Genomic DNA, 15,069 nt, shown 5'->3' with positions numbered 1-15,069 from the left:
TATTGTCCCCAAAACCATACTCACTACTTATGTATCATCCAGCATGACCACAAAAAATAAATCATTCACCCTCTCATCAAAATCACATGAGTGACCACACTCGCCATAGCAGTCATAAGATGTCAACAACTAGCACAATTTACTCTGTAGTCTATATCGCACTGTTACCTTATTGTATAGACGTAGACACACCTGTCCTACACTACTACACTGAACTACTGTGCTTAATCGTAGTTTCACCAAACGAGCCTCGCCTTCACCGTCAGTGTGTGTCCCAAGATAATACGTACTTAGCCCCGTCACGCAAACTACGACACCTTCACCAGAGAGTGTCTACATCCCTGTATCAGCACACCTAATCTATGTACCTAAACGCATTTCATATATCAAGAAGATTACATACAATCTCCAGGCGATTCACACCTCCCTCATCCAACCTCATTAATCTTCCCCACGATCTCCGATCTACTACATGATAATAACATCTGCTCCCCCGCCGGTATATCAATACTATCCCTAGGTCAGAATACGACACATCTCGTGTACATTTCACTAGACTTCTCTCGAACCGTATTGTCCAGTGCACTCTCTAAATTCTTGCGCCACACGCTATCAAACCTACTGACCATCTTGATGCCAAGTACAATGAGTCAGTCGAATACTCTCTAACCTGTGTCTTCTCCAAATGCCTACATACCTGTGTATGTAAATAAAATTTCTGTCCTCAGAAGGCTTTCCAAAACACCCCAGTCTATTGTAGTCACTAGTGTCCTGAGTGTTATGCAGAAATTGACATTCAATCTCCATCAGTATCATACATATGTATCTAATGCCTATAACCCCACCCCAATTAACAAATACATTATATATAGTGTATGTCATAATTTACTATTTTAAAAGTAATCTCTATCACACAATTACCCCAACAACACACATACTCAAATAAATACCCATAAAATCTCCAAGAGATCCTACTTTCCACCACCGGCCCCCACGACACGATAACAAACCTTTCCCAATAACCAACAAAATACAATTACTTCAATTTCTTGATATTATATCTACTAACACCCACCCCTCTAACTACAATCCCACACCACCCAACATTTCAAACAAACTATAGAATTTTGTGTCCATCTCACCACAAACACTTCGCCTGTCTTACAATAATAATCGTACTATCTGGTCGTAGTAAGGCCGTGCTACTGTTTGCGTCATTAAATATTATTAATATTTTCTTTAATATGCAACAAGTATTGCGTAAGAACGATGCCAGAGATCGGAGACGAGCACGCATTAGTGTGAGAAGAATTGAGAAAGCTCAGCTAGGATAATGTCACACCCCAGTATTCCCTGCCATGGAGCGCGGAGATACGTATTATGCTCTGCCAACCAGCCCATCATCTCCGCATCACCATCCTCACAGCAAGTTCACTGTAAGTCCCCTGAGAAGTGTAATAATGTTATCCGCGTCTACGATGCAAAGAGAGCCACCTAAGAGTGACTTCTACTGGTGATGCAGTAAGACTGCTGATCATGTGCTGATGTCAGTTATATCCGCTAGTCTATGGCTGCGATGCATCAGATGGATGTGTACGCGCAAAGTGAAGCTCTGCTATGCTCAGTTGAGTACTCTATATCTCTATATCCTATGAAGGTCAGTAGTGTAGCTGATTATAGTGATTCATGTATCCATTCTGGAAGGCTAAAGTACTATACCCTCGTGCTTAGAATCATCTAGTTCCCGCCATCCCCCTCCGTCATCTTAGCTCCCCCCCACGAGTTGAAACCCCCCCCGCCCCCCGCGCCCCTATGTACGCCACTATGTCACTGGCGGCCCTGCCATATCCTCTCCACTCCCCGGCCCCCCCACCTCGTCCCCCCCCGCCCCCCGCCATGGGCGTAAAAAAACCCTTTTTTACGTTACAGAAGAGAGCTGTGAGTCAGGTTAATATGTGGCGCTCGGATCAAACCCATTGTAAACCTTTATTTCATATGCCTAGGAGTAATTTCATTTGCCATCACTGTACGTCTTCTCAACCTTGTTGCATATTAAAGAAAATAATTAATAAAATTATTGACTCACACAGTATTCAACGGCTTTAAACACAAGATATAAAAATAATGTGAACACGAAAAGTTGTATACTAGGACACAAAATAGTTTTGAATACATTGGTATATAAAATGAACATTGTTTTACACAAATAATAACAAGAAATTGCCGTACAATAAATTTAAATCAGCAGTTTAAAAGCTTCCTAGTCGAAAACTAGTTTATATGAGGTCTTGTGAGTATGTTGACATAGTTAAATCTAACTTTAACTAGAAAATATTCTAGCCTTAGTGAACTTTGACCATTGTTATGGTGTACAGTCTACAACAATAAAAAATCTTGAATCTTGAACAAATGATGAACCTTTTCATAGGTAATAGTGTTAATTTGCTTTATACATTTCTTATAACCCAACCGTCAGACTCATATATAATGGCAATATTAGTGTCAGTTAATGAAGTAAAGAGACTGAAAGTTGTTATTTTCAGCTAAACCGTTAGTCTTTAATTATTCTAGTTTTTTTACTGTCAGACAGTTGCTGTGTGTAGATTTAAATCTATGAAAAAATTTGATATTTTCAATCATTTTCATATTTTTTATCCTGACTAAACTAGCACAACTGACAATCAATTTTTTCTAAAAAGAATTCCTTTATTTGATTTTGACATAAAACTAGGTTCGTGCTTAAATAGTACTTTTATCCCCCAGACAATATTAATAAGGAGTGGTCTTTGATAATACACAGGGGAAAGTGATCTCATTGGTTCATTTAAAGCAGGATTCATTCCAAAACAAGTTACAAAATTATGAGTAGTGATCCTTCTAGATGAGTAAGGATGTCAATGTAAAGCATGGTTCTTACACTGTCACAGCTGTTAACATCTCTAAAATACCACATTACAGCAGTGTATCACGGTGTGGGTGTTTTGCACTTCTTCAAAAACTATTACATAAAAACCAGGAAATGGTCAATATTTTTTGCTGGCTTCCACCAACCTCCTCTCCCAACAAGGATATTGGGCTCTACTAAGTATAATAGTTTGCCCTAAGCCCAAAGCAAAAACTATGTTTACATGCATATCTAAACTGTGCATAGTTCTTAAAAATAATCTGTAATAATCTATAATATAACAGAAGTAAAAATTTTTTCAGGAAGTAAACATATATTTTTCTAGTTTTTTTATATTATTTAAATTTTATGTAATAAAAGTGTGTAGTCATTTTATTAATTCTTTATTACATTTCTTTTTCAGGTAAAAAGGATGTAATTAAGATGAAACAGCACGTCTCACCAAAACGCAATGGACAAAAAATCCACACCGTTTTTAATAGTGCTGAGTTGTGTATAATAAAAAATTCCGTAATGATTTTTGCAATTGTGATTGGAATATTATAATTAAAAATTTTTTATTTTTTAGTGATAAATATTCTTTTAGTTACTAAATTAATACTGTGTTTAATCAAATCAAATCAAATCAAAACATCCTTTATTCCATATAACATATTACAATGCATTGGTTTTGCGTCAACTTAGTACAATCATGTGTAGAGAACAATTTACATAGGAACAAAATACATAGGAAGGACTAAATAAATTACGTATTGCTATTAATGTAGTCATCTACAGAATAGAAACAGTGTTCAATAAGATAAGCTTTAAGCATTCTTTTAAAACAAAATAAATCCTTTTCAGCTCTAAGAGCATCAGGAAGAGCGTTAAAAAGGGACGTGGCATTGTAAAAGGTGTGATGTTTAAAAAAAGTAGTGGAATGGTAAGGAATATTCAGTTTATGTTTTTGTCGAAGATTGTTTCCCGACTGAGGAACAAGGGACTGGAAAACACCATGGTTTCTGCTGTAAGAAAATCAAGGTCTGAAAAACAATAAATGCTTGGGAAGGTAAGCAATTTAAGTTCCTTAAAAACAGGCCTGCAAGTCTCCATTCGACGGATGCCAGCTACTATTCTCAACTGCCTTCTTCTGCAAGACAAAAAGCCGTTTTGTACGACAACTTTCCGATCCCCAGATTGTCACTGCATACGAAAGATAAGGGAAAATTAGAGCATAGTAGGTTGTTAAGAGGATCGCAGCGTTTGTAAAAGGTGCTAGTCTACGAAGCACAAAGATTCCAGAACAAAGCTTACGTGCTACATAATCGATGTGGGATGAAAAATTCAGGTTTCTGTCTATAGACAATCCCAAAAACCTAACATGCTGTTCAGAAAGGATTTCCATTATCATCAACCCAAACGCTGAGATTATTAATGCTATTAGATGAGATTGCGAATTCAACAATTGCGGTTTTAGCAGCATTTACCACTAACCATTTTCCCCTAAACCATTGAACAATCTTATTAGACTCCACAAAAGTGCTAACCTCCATGGCCTCACGACATTGGTTTTCCATTACGATGGACGTGTCGTCTGCAAACAAACACAACTGGGCCTCCGCATATAACAACTCCTGAGGTCGTTTACATATATAATAAACAGAAGAGGGCCGAGTATGGAGCCCTGTGGCACCCCCGCCTTAACGCTCAGCACATCCGAGTAGCATCGCCTCACAGTGCCTGCAGCATCGATGAAGGACACTTCTACGGCCTGTCGACGATCCCTCAAATAAGATGAAAGCCATTGGTTCGCCACTCCTCGAACTCCAATGCCTTCGAGCTTTTCCAAACATGATGTCATGGGAAACCACATCGAAAGCCTTCCGAAGATCGAAGACACCGGAAGCAGACCTACCTCTATCCAAGGCATTTACTATTTTGTTGATGAGCGTAAACATTGCATTGACAGTTGACCGTCCTTTAACAAACCCAAACTGATTCTCAACAAAATACTGTTGTGATTAATAAAAAGACCAAGTTTAAACTGATTTAATCTTTACTATTACAACATGTTCTGCAGTAAGAATAATAACTTTTGTTTGTGTCAGTTCACTGGCAGTATTCTTTGAAATATGTGTTTCCATGCAAGACAATTTTTAGAGATTTTTTAAAAAGATGTTTTTGGGATCTCCTATTTAAAAAGCAGTTTATTTGAAATGTGGCAAAATATTAATACAGGCCTAATAATTGGCTGATTTTTTTTTTGACAATAGACAATAGACAATTTCTTATATTTACATATTCATAGAGAATAGTACATGCGTCATAAAACAAAAGTTGTGGTTAGTAAAAATTTATACAATGGAAATAGTTTTTTTGTCATAGTTATATAATGCAAAGTTGATACAAAGTTTGATGTCCAGAGGGAGCTCTTGTCTTCTGCTGCACTGAGTCAGGTGCTCTAGAATTGGACTCTGAATAGTAGGGGCTTCCTTGCAGCCATTTTGTTAGTTGGTTCGCGAAACACTGAGGTGGCCTGGTTTCTTAGATGATCGGGCAGGTGGTTGAAAAAACAGCGCTCCTTGGTATGAGGGTTTCTTCTCAGAGAGGCTTAAGCGGTGGTAAGGGTCAGGGTGAAGTTTGTGGCATTTCTTGTGTTATATGGGTGTAGTTCCTGATGTCTTAACTGCTGTGAAGTGACTGCATGCAGAATGGTTTCCTGGATGTAGAGTGAGATTGTTGTGAGAATTTTTAGTTGTTTAAAAGATTCACGGCAACTTTCCTGGTGATGTAGTCCTGCTAGGCATCTAATTGCTCTTTTTTGTAGAGTAAGAATCTTTCCCATGTTGGACGCTGTTGTTCCTCCCCATGATACTATTCCGTATCTTAGGTGCGTTTCGAAAAGAGCAAAGTAGGCAACTTTGGCTACCTCCATGCTACATACTTGTTTTAATTCTGCGAATTACATAGATACTTGAGGAGAGTTTCTTACTTAGTTGGTCTATGTGGGGCTTCCATGACAATTTCGAGTCAATTGTGATGCCTAGATATTTGGTCACATTGCTTACTTCCAGGTCCAGGAGAGGTGCTAGGTTTTGCTACAGTGAAAACAATATAAATGTTTTTATATATTTCACATAAAACATTGTATTTTGTATAAACATTTACCTAAGTGAACAATAATGACTTTGATTAAATATTTACTGTTTATATTTGATAACATATCAAAGTGGTTTCAATGGAATTTCTCTGTAAAGTTTTAGTAAAAAAGTTGTAACAGATTGCATTTTAAGTTTTGGGTTAAATGTATTAGAACCAGAGGCAGAGCCATTATAAATATGTTAATTTGATACAATTCAATATGTAGGCCTAATTTAAAAATTTCCTCTAAAAAATAATGGTTGTTTTCATTAAAAAAATTAAAAACACAAAATTAATGTACAAAAAATCACTTTATATGTTCTTGTATTCATTGTTAGTTATAATATTTCAATTAAATCCTACAAATGTATACAAAACAATTCTTAATAAAATATAAAACATTACATTTTAATTTTGAGTGCAATAATGGAATTTAAATTATAATAAAGACAATACGTATAGTTTGATTTCTTTAACATTTAGCACGAATATTTGAATTTATAAATATATCTAGACAAACTTTTCTTTTTTTTAAATTTTTAGTAATTGTTAAACTTAGCACTTTTTAATTTTAAAGAACACGCTTGTTAAATTTGTATGAAATTCTCAAAACTTTTAGTTCATTAAAATAGTTTTATAGAAAGATAAATGTGTCTTTTCGCCCAAGAAGTGTATCTTCATGGCTGAGGTTGCTTCCACAATTTTAAGTCTGTAGCTAATTTCATTGACATATCTTGCCATATGGTACATTCACATTTTTGCTCATTAAGTTAGGATTCATAACAGAATGTTTAAATAATAAAAGTTCTGTGTGAGCTATAAAGGTTTGTATGATGCAAGGGTGCACTATAGACTCACAATTAACATGGAAACCCCACATTGACCAACTGTGTAAAAAGCTAAGGTTCAGGCACCTACTTTATTCGTAGGATAAAGCAGGTGAGTGGCCAGAGCATGGCTAAGGTAGCTTACTTCGCTTTTACTTGAATCACACTTGAGATATGGATTAGCTATTTGGGGAGGAACTGGCAACACCTATAAGGAAAAAGGTTTTAATACACCAAAAAAAGAGCTCTACTAGATGCTTGGCTGGACTTCACTTCCAGGAAAGTTTGTCGAGAAACATTTAAACGACTCAAGATCCTCACTGTAGTAGCTCTCTACATTCGAGAAGTAATAATCCATGCATGCAGTGAACACCGAACAAATTAGACACCAAGACCTACATCAACACAGCACATGTAATGCATCAAATTTTAATCTACCATTCCACAAAACTCAGCCTATACAGAAAAAAAACCGTCTTACATAGGAGCACTCTACTACTACAATCACCTACCAGAAGACTTATAAAAAGAGAACCACCACACCGCTTCAAGAGAAGTCTGACTGAATGGCTATCTACAAAACCATTCTACAATGAAAAAGAATTTTTAGACTCACTTATTTAATGTAAACTTTTAAGTAACTTTGACGGCATGTACTGATCTCTAATGATTGTCAATAAAGTAATATTGTCTATTGTCTACTGAAATCAAAATTTTTTTGTCATTAACTCTCTATAGTAATTATATTTTCTTTTCACTCTATAAATTAATCACATTTTTAAATCTCATATAATTGGACTTTTTTTTTTTTTTTTTTTTTTTTTTTAACAGAGGGCCAGGTTTTCCTAGGCCTGGTAGTTGCCTCTCAGCCATCCGGCTTATTGTGCACCCTCTCCCAGGTTTAAGCTGTATCAAATCCCAGGCCTTTACAAAACCATGAGATCTTCTGAACAATGCCTTCCTGTTCCAACCCCTCTTCCGTATGCATAAGAACACCTAGGGATCTTGAGCGTTTGCTCTGTAATGCCGGACATTCCAAATATGACGTGCTTGGCTGTTTCGTCAGCCTCGCCACATTTCCTGCACAGTGTTTCCTGAACTGGAATACCTATTCTGTTCAGGTGACTTCGGAATATCCAATGACCTGTAATAAAACCAGTCACCTTTCTGATCTCCGTTCTACTCATTCTAAGGGCATCTGCTGCAATGTTTCCTTGATGGTCCCTTGAGCATCTCCGCTTTGCCTGTACATTCCCCTCAGTGTTTCTCCAATGTTGTAGGTGTTTGTTAGCCATCCACTTGGTAACTGATCTACGTGCTAAGTTATATGAGACCCCACAACGTTGGTTCAGGACCGGTAAGAAGACGGTTGGCTCCCAAGTTAGCGCAACCGTCTGCCCCTTCATTTCCTGTGATTCCTCTATGTCCAGGCACCCAAGTTAGAATAACTTTATTGGTTTTCGCCAGCAATTTCAAGACCTTATGGCATTCCCAGACTGCCTTCGAATTACAGTCATGGTTGGCCAAGGCCTGCAGAGCAGCCCTGCTGTCCGAGTTAATGTAGATGTTTTTTGCCTTTGTAGCCCCTTTCCACATTAACTCTTGCACATTCTGCAAGGGCTGTAACTTCAGCCTGAAAGACAGTTGCCAGTTTACCTAGGCTAAAGCTTAAGTTAACCCTCGGTCCCTGGCTCCCCAGACCCCTGCCCCAGTACCCTTCAGAGTCTTTGACCCGTCCGTGTACCAGGTTAGAGCCTTCTTCATGTAGTCAGGCTCACCTTTTGACCATTCCTTCCTCTCAACAATGTTGACTTGAAATGGTTTTTTCCCAGTCCGTAACCTTTGCCATTCTGTCAGACATCATTTCTAGAATATCCAGTTTGAGAATGTCAACGATCTTGGAGTGCTTACTAGCATGGTGATAATGCCAGTTCCCATTGCACTTCAGTCTGTAGGCAGCCATCCTAGCCTCTCCTATGACGAATATGTCTAGGGGTGGGAGGTTTAGCACTACTTTCCATAGCAGCGGTTGGTGTTCCTCTCATGGCACCCGTTGTCCCCAAGCATGCCAACCGCTGTACCTTTGACAGGTTTTTTGCGGCAGTCACCTGTTGGACTTTTGGCCACCATACCACTGAGCCATACACCATCATTGGCCTAATGACTCTGGTGTACAGCCAGTGTGACATGTCGGGTCTAAGCCCCCATGTGCATCCTACTGCACGTCTCACCATCATCAATGTAGTCTGAGATCGTCTGATTATGAATTCCATATGACAATTCCAGGTGAGTTTATCATCCAGTTTGACACCTAGATATTTGAACTCCCTGCTTAACTGTATCTGGCCCCCACATAGGACTGGCTGTGTGATTTCCAGTTTCCTTCTTCTTGTAAATGGTATCATGACGGTCTTCGAAGGATTTACTACAAGTCCTTCTTCGTCACACCATCGCTCCACAATGGCCAGTGCTCTCTGCATCATTTCCAGACACGTTACCATATGCTTACCTCTTATGAGTATAACAACATCATCTGCATAGCCTTGAGCATACATACCCTGTTCATTCAGAGTCCAGAGTAAGTCATCCACAACTATGTTCCACAGGCTTTGGTGATAATACACCTCCTTGTGGACATCCTCGCTGCGTTTTGACCTCTCTTGTGATTCCGCACAGAGATGCCTGTGCTCTTCTGCTCTTAAGCATGTTACTTAATCCACCTAACAACAGTTTCCTCCGTACCCCTGGATGTAAGCTTAGACACTATAGAGTGAGTACTCGTATTATCAAAAGCTCCTTCTATGTCCAGGAACACTGCTAAAGCTATTTCCTTTTGTTCAATAGCTTGCTCAATCTTGCCAACCAGACAGTGTAGGGCTGTTTCACAAGATTTACCTTTCTGATAGGCATGTTGATTTGGATGTAAGGGACGATTGATGAGGACTGTGTCCCTTAAATGCCTATCCAGAACCTTCTCCATGGTCTTGACAAAGAAGGATGTTAGGCTTATTGGTCTATAAGCCTTTGCAACCTCATAGGAGGGTTTGCCTGGCTTCGGGATAAATATAACCCTAGAGGTCCTCCAAGATGAGGGTATGACTCCTGTCGCTAGACTAGTTCTAAACAGTCGTAGGAGCAGGGGTATCACCAAGTCCCCACTCTCCTGCAGTAAAGCGGGAAAAATGCCATCGGTACCTGGTGATTTGAACGGCTTAAAAGACTCCAAGGCCCGTTTTATCCCTAAGTAGTTGATGACAGTCTTTGCACAGTTCCAGTCCACCTTAGACGAGCTATCTCTAGGTTCTCGCCGCCATTCACTAACAACTGTTTCACTGGTTTGAAACGATCCTGGGAAGTGTGTATTCAGTAAACACTGAAGAGTCTCCTCAGGATCCTTGGTGTGAGTCCCATCTTCCCTAAGTATAGTACCCACCGCATTTGTGGGGCTTCGAGCTAGGACTTTTTGGAGTTTTGCGCAGTCAGGAGCCTTATCAATACTCTGACAGAATTCTCTCCACGAGTTTTCTCTTAGCTCTTCTCACCTCTTTATTGTACTCTGTTAGAGCAGCAGAGTACCTATCCCAGTTCCCTGCACGTTTGCATGTATTATATGCTCTGCGAAGGTTTTTCCTCAAGGTTTCCAGCCCCTGGTTCCACCAACATGCTTTTTTCCTTGAGTTTTTCTCAATCACGGGGCAGGCTTTGTGGTACGATTCTATCATGGCGTTTTTCAAAGAGTTCGCCATGTCCCTCGACCCCTTGCCCCTGATACCCATTTTCCCTTACTAGATTGTTTTTTAGCTCTGCATTGAAAGCTACCCAATCTGTTTTCTTTGGGTTTCTATAGGTCTCCTTTATTTTATACGACCTCATGTCAAAGGAGATATACTTATGATCTGAAGCAGATGCTTCATCAAGCACACTCCAGTTTAAAACTTTAGTTGCAATAAAGTTGCTAGTCAGAGTTATATCTAAGACCTCTTCTCTTACCCCTGCACCTCTTCTTTGTACAAAAGTAGGTTTACAGCCTTGATTCATAATAACTAAGTTAGATTCTACTATGAAATTCAAGAGGCACTCACCCCGATTGTTGATGTTGCTGCTCCCCCAAGCGGTGTGTTGTGGTGGGCATTCGCGTCACAACCGACAATCAGGTGCCTCCGCGTAAGGGTTCCGAACTCCACAAACCGCCTCATCTCCGCAGTTGGCGGTGGTTCTGGAGAATCGTATGGGAGGTAAACTGATGCAAACAGGATTCTGATGTTGCCATCACCTGTCTGCAAGTGAACCTCTGTCACGGCTGTGTCTCTAGAACACATTTGTGCCATTTTTAGTGATTTGATTTTGTTAATAATTGGACTTCATTGATGTTTATTTTCAAATTTATTTATTCTGATATTTTGTCACTGTTATGATGGTTACTTATAAGACCAATGTTAAAATATTCATTAACACACAACCAAAGCCTTTGGAGTGATATGCTTATTATCAAACTCAGTATTGCCTATATAGAAATGAAGTTGCATACAAAATTTCAAGTCTATAGATCAGTTCGTTTGTGAGATATCATGCTGACAGACAGACAGCAATTACATTTTTCCAACACATTAAGTGATGCCTTTGATTTGCGTGAGATATCTTTGAGTTAGTCTTCACTAATGCTCAACATTAGTGTATGAGTTCTCATAGAGTGACTTGGACCATCATAGCACTCTAAATGGTCTATGAAGAAATGATGTTTCGTACTTACATCTCATAAACATTTCAAGTCTATTGCACAATTTATTCTCGATGTATCCCATAAAAGATAGACAGAAGAGAAATTTTGCCATCCCCCTGAGTGATAGCAAAATTTGCAAAACTTCAAGTAGCAATTCAATTCAATTCTTTATTCACACATTTGATTTGTACAATTTTACAAAAAACATACAAATATTGTGTTTTGTCAAGTATGTAATATAATGGAGTAATTTATAATCAATGAAAGACAAGCAAGAACGAGATACCTTAACTTTCTAATTAAAAATTGAAAGGAAGTCAAAAATTAAACTCGAGGAACTCCTTAAGAGAATAAAACACTGAACTCTTTAGGAGGTTTCTCAGCGATCTCTTAAACCCAGAAAGGAAGGACATTAATAGTTATCGACCCATAGCTTTGGTCTCAGTTTATTCAAAAGTGTATGAAAAGGTTTTCTTATCCTGGTTGACAGCTCATCTAGTGACCAATTACAATAAATCAACATGGCTTCCAAAAAGGAAAGAGTACACTATCAGCCCTATATCGATTCACAAATGATGCAAAACTTCAAGTAGTTCAATTGTAATCGGGATATAACAGTTAAAATCTGCTAAAACTCAGCCAAAATCCAAGGAGGTCTTACACTTTAAGATGATGTACTCCATCATCAAATTAAATGTTTCTTACTATATAACTGAAGATTCTTCTAAATTTTCAAGGTATGCCAGACGATTGCTAGAAATAGACAGTATTCCAATAAGAAGAGCTCCTCCCTTTTCAATAAGAGATGTAATTTCTTGAAAATACAGTTAGTAGCATACATAAATTGTTTGATTAAGTAAAAAAAAAGCAATAGGCAAATAACGTTAGTTTTAAAAATTAAAATTTTGTTCGTTCTCTTGGGACAAAAAGCTTATAAATTGCACCTAGTCCTATAAGGACCTTTGTGCTGCTTCTGGAGTGACAGGATATTCTGGATGGATAAGGTTAGGGGTATGGGCCACCTCCTGTCGAGATCCATGAGGAAGAATTTAGGGCACTAATCTCGTCATGTCCCCTCAAAAGAAGGGGATGCCAGCTCTGAACCAGCCTCACCAGTCAAAGCAGGCAGAGGGATGGCACACCCTTATGTTGAGGCTAGCAAGAACCTCACCAACTCCAGCAGTCATCTCTCGCAGTAGACTAGACCTATCGAATTGCCCTTGCGCCCCAGAATCTTGATATTTGTGGTTAGTGATGTGCCGCTCCTGGACATCCATAATGTTTGCCCAGATTTAAGTGACACATTGGTTTTTACTGTGCCCAGTGTAGGTTCAACTGAAAGGTATAAACCAGCCAGAAGTGATCCCTGCTGGGTAAAAAGCAATTACATTAAAAACTTAAATAAATTTAATTTAGAAAATATTTGTATTCAAACATTTGCAGATAGGAGTAATTTTAAAATTATAATAATAATGATACCAGTTTGATATACAGGGTGTCTATTATTTCCTGGGATGGCTTAATATTATTTTAACCATTACAGACAGAGAACACTTTATGTGTTACTAGTTATTTTGTTTTAACTATTTTATTCAGTTGACTGCTATGTTCCCAGGACGTGGCCCGCAAGGAGCCCAGAGGAAAAATTTGAATGAAAGCATAGGTTGAGTAGCATATTTATTAGTAGAATGTAATGCCACAAACCTAACCTCAAAAGATCATCCTAACGAAAATGGCGGTCCTATAGTAGTTTCAAAACATTGTTAGTATCAGCATTTGTATTATTTTCATTTTATGTGAAGAGCAAGTACAACAGTGATGAAGAAATATTCGAACACCAAATTAAAGGTTTTTATCAGTAAATACAATTTATGTTTGTTTATTTATCTGTAAGAAGTCAGTAGTCATGTTTGCATATGGAATAATTAATAGCAAAAATAAAGAAAGATACATTTCTTTCAAGAAAAGTAAAAATGGATTTATATTAAACATGGCAGGAAAAGGACTGTTTGTAAGTAAACATTGGTTTTTTTAGTGAAAGTAGAGGACCCGAATTTTCCAGCTCCTAGTGGTGAAATTTATGGTCACAGTTATGACCAAATTTATCCATTCTATCCATTTGGATTAAAAAGTAAATGAGACATGATAATATTAAAAGTCAGCATTTTAATTTATCCTGTAGCATAGACCTGTGAGTCTCTGGGGGTATACAGAGAACCGGACGGTTGGAAACCATTGTTTTAAGATTTCCCTTATTATCCATGGATAGTAGTAGAATAAGAGTATCATTGATGTGCAACAGAAGATGTTTCACTCAGCCAAACACTTAGTATGTATATATAGAGCTACTATCAGCAAAGTCTTTGAATGGAAGACGTTATTCAGTTATACTCATATGAATTAATTTGTAATTAATACCAATACATATAGCATTAATTTTATTACATGCACGTTTTCTTTTATGAGGTTACTAACGTACCAGGAAAGAACGAAAACAAACATACATACTGCATTACACCTCAGAAATGAAAGTACAACAAAACAATATATTACAGTGAAAGAGAAATAGTATCATTGTAGCCAATGCAACACACATAGATATTTAACCATATGATATTGACACATGTATTCATGTGGCCCATTTCATGGAAGGTATGTAAACATCGATAAAATCACTTTTAGGATAACTAATTGAAATATTGCTTATATCAAGTGTTGATTATTTAAGAATTGTGGGTCATTCATGGGTGAGAATTGTTCTGGAACACATGTTGAAGATGAGTCTGATATTCACGTACACTTTCACCATAGTGAATTTACGGAGTCAGACCAGTTCAGTTTGGTGGAGGACAGACCAACTTCATCCAGCTCTTCAACCTCCAGCTCCAGCTCCAGTAGTCTTCTTAGTTTCCATTCCGCAGTTACTGAACCATCGAGTCAAAAACACATAAATCGTCTCAAAAAAGAATCACCATCGTTGTGTAATTATTTGAAATCTGAGTCCACATCTTCTGCAGAATTGACTGACAGTGTAAGTATAAATATTAGCATTTGCTATTTTATTTATTTAACTCTAGTAAAGGTATGTAAGTTTTCTGTAGTGACGCAGTAGTGTAGGTCTAATAGTAATGTATTTTTAAATAATTATGTAAACCTTAATCATTGCCCTAAATAATGTAACATGTAACACATAATTTGTTCATAAGAAGAAGCTGAATGAAGTAAGAACTTAACAGTTTAAACAAATTTTATTTATAAGTTCTATTACATTTCAAATACCATATAAAGCAAATATGTGTATCTAAATTCTGTGCCATAAGTAACTTTAAAGTTTACATCATAACAAATTCAAAATATCAATTTTTTTCTCAATATTTTGTTTATTTCAAAAATGTATAGTTTTAGTAATAAATTTAATATGTAAATATAAAAGTATACCTTTATGTTACTTTATGCAAACGTGAGTCATATATTTTTTACTATTTTTACAGAACAAG

This window comes from Homalodisca vitripennis, chromosome 5 (assembly GCF_021130785.1).
Source record: "Homalodisca vitripennis isolate AUS2020 chromosome 5, UT_GWSS_2.1, whole genome shotgun sequence".
NCBI classification, from domain to species: Eukaryota; Metazoa; Arthropoda; class Insecta; order Hemiptera; family Cicadellidae; genus Homalodisca; species Homalodisca vitripennis.
The sequence above is the reverse complement of the archived record's forward strand: the minus strand, read 5'-3'. Positions refer to the sequence as shown.